The sequence below is a fragment of the Arachis stenosperma genome, chromosome 7, assembly GCF_014773155.1.
Source record: "Arachis stenosperma cultivar V10309 chromosome 7, arast.V10309.gnm1.PFL2, whole genome shotgun sequence".
NCBI classification, from domain to species: Eukaryota; Viridiplantae; Streptophyta; class Magnoliopsida; order Fabales; family Fabaceae; genus Arachis; species Arachis stenosperma.
In genome coordinates, this window is record NC_080383.1 from 21,579,265 (window position 1) to 21,584,674 (window position 5,410).

Below are 5,410 nucleotides of genomic sequence, written 5' to 3' on the forward strand. Positions count from 1 at the left end.
TTATATAGTAATTTAAATAATAACATATAACTTAGAATTTTATCCTTTTAAATTTGATATTTAAAAAAATTGATAATTCTTTTATTATTAATACAATTAAATATTTTATTTTTTTATATATATTAATAAATAATTATTTAAAAATTAATGTCTTATAAGATTACAAAACTGACTCTTTATAATATTCATAATTAATTTTTTTTAATTAATATCGTTACTAAACAAACTAGAACTAACTTCAAAAGAAGAAAATCAATAGATATTCGTATATTTAGATGTTACTTTTTATTTTAACTGTTATTTATTGTTAATTAATATTACTATATTTCAAAATTTAAATTATTAATGGATCTTATTATTCAATAATATTTAACCATGTAATAAAAATATATAATTATATAATTACAAAATAAAATACAAAATAATTGAATGAATTAAAAATAAAAAAATAAAAATAAATCTTTAATTGAGTCAAAAGAAATTAAATAATGAAATTAAGGAGTCTTACTAGGAGCCATAGAATAAAAAAAGAATAATAAAAGAAGAGAATTAGAATGTTAGAGAGCATACAAAAATTGTTTTTAGTACTTAAATTTAAATAACTGACTTAATTTTTAATTATTTTTATTATTATTATTTAATTATTTTTATAATTAATATAGTATTATTATAAAATAGTGAGATTTTTTTTCTATACATTATGAAAATAGAAATAGATTAAAAAAAATTATAATGGGGTCAAATTTATTTATTAAATGGGGGCAAATAAATTTTTATTCCATATACTACATGTAACTTAACAAAATTTTAGTGGGGGCACTTGCCCCCACATCTCCTAAGGTAGATCCGTCCCTGACCGTGGTGAAACCATCCCTAGATAAAGACCTTGTTAATGCAAAGGCTTTAGATTTCTCTGCACCAATAACGTTATCTCTTAATAAAGAAATCTTGGATGACTTTTCTAAATCCTCTGGAGAAGAACCTTTCTTGATACCGGATACATACTCTCTACGACCTTTTTCTTATCTTTTTTGATGGCATGGCCATCTTCCTTAATGTGTTTCACCTTTAAACGCTCATCCCGCTCTCTTCTCTCATTCTTTTTGAATACGGAATAAGTATTCTTTTTCTGTTGGGATTTTTTGTTTATTTTATTATTATTTGTTGATTTAGCATTTGAAAAATTTTAATAAAGATCAATTTTTTAATTTTTTGTAATTATTTAGTAAAATATAAATTTTTTATATTTTTTAAGTGAAATAAAAAATATATAAAAATATTAAATAATAAAAATTATATTTTATTAATAATTAAAAAATTTAAGAAAATCTTCTCCAAATTTAATATGCCAAGTCATGCATTGACATGAAAATTAAAAGATCTTTAGACAGTGTTAAAAGGGATGTGTTGACTCGAGAAATTTAAAACCATTTAAAAATCATAAGGAAAAAAAAAGAAATCGCATGCTGTAAAGCACAATGCAAGCATGGGAATAGGAATGGGACACGTTGCATGATTGCTTTGATGTCAATACCAAATGCCTAGAGTAGAAGAAGCGGCTTAGTTAGGGTGATTAAAATGGGCTAAATTTATCGGATCAGTCCGTTTATCTATTTGAATATGTAGATTTTATCTTTAAAATTAAGTTCGTTTAATTTAGGCTAAACGGGTTGAGTCCAATTAATCCAAAAAAAGGGTTAACTAGACTAATTTGCGGACTAAATGGATGGCCCATTTATTTGTTTACATTTAAAAAAAAATAAAAATATTTTTTGTCACCATTTTTTTCCATTCGACTCGAAAATTCGACCTATTAATTAAAAAATATTATTTTTTAAAGATTTTTTTATCTAAAAGTGATCATTTTTACCAAAATATTTTTTAAAAAATAAAATTAAAAAATAAATGGATTATCCCGTTTAATCAATTGAATTGACTATAAACAATTTAAACTAAAAAATTATGACTCGCGAATGAAACGAATTTAAACGGTTCAACCCATTTAACCTACAAATTTAATAAACTAGATCTAAATAGACCAGGTTAAATACAAAACAAAACAAGAGCATTACATGGCGAAAAAAAAGATATAATAATAAATAAAAAAATTATAAGGAAAAAAGAGTAAAAAACTAATGAAAATAAAACTTGATCCCTTGGTTGACAAGCAACATAAACAAAGAGAGGGGCAATGCTGCCAATGCATATGTAAAACATCACACGTGTTTGACCCTCTAAGAGGCTTGTCTTGCCTTTAATTTGCTTCTTCTTCAAGCTAAAACTTAACTACACTTTTAAGCAATTTCCACCATTTTAGACCCCATCATACGATGTTAACTTTTATTCTTTCTTTTTCCTTTCTATTAAACTTTAGTTATCGTTTGACATATTTGACGAAATCGTGTAAGTATGTAACAGTTTATAATATTATCTTTACATAAAATTATTTTTATAAAAATAGGCATCATATATATTATTAGAGCACCATTCATAAAGGTATCAAAAATAATTTCTTTTAAAGTTGTTTATTTAGTCATAGTTAAAAAATATATTTTAAAAATATAGATTAATAATAAAATATAAATTATAAATAAAATTAAAGATCTAAAAAATTATATTAATATTAATTTAAAAATACTGAATTTTTTAAATCAATATAACATATTTTTTTAAAAAATCTCAATTTTACCATAAGTTTTATTCAAAAATTTAAAAATAAATAAAAATTATTATACTAAAAATAGAATAATTATCAATAGAAATTAATAAATTAAAATATATAGATCTTCAAAAATAAGAAAAAGATTATTAAAAGAATTATAAAAATTATAAATAGAAACTCAATTGGTAAAAAATTATTAAATTTGCAAAATAAAAAATATCAAAATAATAATAATAAAAGTAGAAAAATTAATATTATAAAATTTATAAAAATAATAAAATATAAAACAATCCTCTAATAAATTTTTTGTTAACAATTTAAATTTTAAATAAATTAAATAATTAGTATCAGAATAAAATTAACGATTTTAAGAATATAACAACACATTTTAATAAATATAACACTTTTAATTTATCTACATCTCAAAAATTTAATATATAATAATTTATTTAATGAACGAGATAAAAAATGTTTATTTTTGTCTGAGTCTTCGTTATATTGTTATTACTAATTTTTAATAAGTTGCTCAAACTATTAAGAAAGACTATCATAATTTCTCAAGTCAAATTTCTAGCATAGAATTTAGATTAAAATGACTAAAACAAATTATTATTATTATTATTATTATTATTATTATTATTATTATTATTCAAATGAGTCTTGTGGTTGTGGAATATACTTTTGAGAGTGATCGGTTTTCAAAAAAAAAAAACTATAGAAATTTATCCCCATGCTAAACGCATAGGAGACATCATGTGATGTTCACAACTTGAAGCTCAATTTTAATTTTCTCACGGCCACGGCACACTAACATGAAAATTTAATTTTCTCACGGCACATTAAATCTTAAAGTCCTCCACTTTAAATAATGTTATTATGAATAATTGAATATAACGTTATAAGTTGAAAATTTTTAAAATATAAAAATAAAGAAAATTTTATGCGTCTAGGAATAATGTTATCCCTTTTAACAAAGGAATATGCATATTTATATTGATTGCTGAATCAATGAATGCAAATGCAATAACTAGTATACCAGTTGGGAAGCATATTAATTAAAAATCACAACTACGTATGTGCTTACCTATATAAGCACAATGGAAGGGTACCTTTATTTTGGCGGTGGAAGATTCAAAATATATAAAGGGCAACTCATGTCAATATTTGTTAAAACTGCTAATAAGATCCCTTTCATGTTACTCTTATACTAGTCTCAATTTTTTACTTTGACAGTATAATACTAGTTGCCTATGACAATTAGGGTTTTCAATTTTTCATGATAGAGGAATCCAACGTTGGAGCATAATCAATAGGCTGACTCCGTTGCTAGTAAAGTAATAATAAAGTTAAAAGAAAAATTTTTAAATATTTTTAGAACATTGTTACTAATAATTTTAACAGTTAATTTTAATTAATATATTTTTTTATAATTAAGATAAACAATTAAAATTATTAAAAAATTAGTACTACAAAAACATTTAAAATTCTTCCGTCAGTTAATGCAGTTGAGCATAAATTAGTTATGGCCGTATGCATGCATATGACAGGGTCATTATTATAATCAGTGTTTCAAAATATAAAAAAGAAAAAGATAGCTAACAATAAGAAACTTGTTAGGGATTCTTTTTTATAAAAATAAAATGAATGATATATATACTCTAATATTTTGTATTTTTTAAAATTATTGAAAAAATTAAAATTAAAAACTCTGATTTCTATATTTTAAATTTTTTAATTTTTTTAAAATAAAAATTAAAGAATTTGATTTCTATATTTTCTATATCAAATTCAAAAATCGGTGTGTCTCATTTATTTCTCTCTTCAAATTATCAATATAAGTATAATACATTTTCCTATCTTCATGTGTGTGTAATTGTGTATTACACCTAAGGTGGTAATGGGTAGGGTAGGATAGGGTAGGGTTTGGATTCAACCCTAACTCTATTCGCGGGTTGAGAATATTCCAATCCTAATTCTATCCGTTCTTAATCTGTGGGTACCCAACTCTACCTGCGGGTTACAAAAAATATACAATATTATTATATAACTTGATGATAATTTAAAATAGAATTGATTTTTATGTAAAAAAAATATTAAATTATCAATTAATGATTTTCTTTTAGTGGTTAAGAATCTTTTGCATTTAGTGAGAGATCTTTGATTCAACATCCACTTAAAACATATTTTTATATAAGTATATAATATAAACATATATAGAGTACGGATTGGTCGGGTAAGATTGAGACTCAACCCGCACCCTACTCGACCCGCACGAGAACCCTACCGGCACCCTACCCTACCTACTACGGAACGAGTTGACAACCCTACTCGATCGAATAGAGTCGGATTGGATATCCGTAGATAGAATACATATTGCCACCCCTAATTACACCAAAGCTCGGCCAATATAAAAATTACTTTGCGACTTGTTAATGTATATGTCTTATATAGAAAGCTTGTATTGAAACATTAAATTTTAAATTTTAAAGTATTTATTAAAGGGAAAAACATAAACACAAATAGAATTTATTATTTTTAGTCTGTATTTTTAGTTATCAACCTAATTTTTTTAGGATTTGTTTTAATGAGTTTTTACGAATTTTGTTTTTCAAGTGCTCTTTTAAAAAAATTTAAAATTTTATGTTTGGATATTTTATGTAAAAATATTTTTTTATTTAACAATTATGTTTGGATACGACAATATAAAGTATTTTTTGTTTATTTATAATATTATAAACATCTTTTATT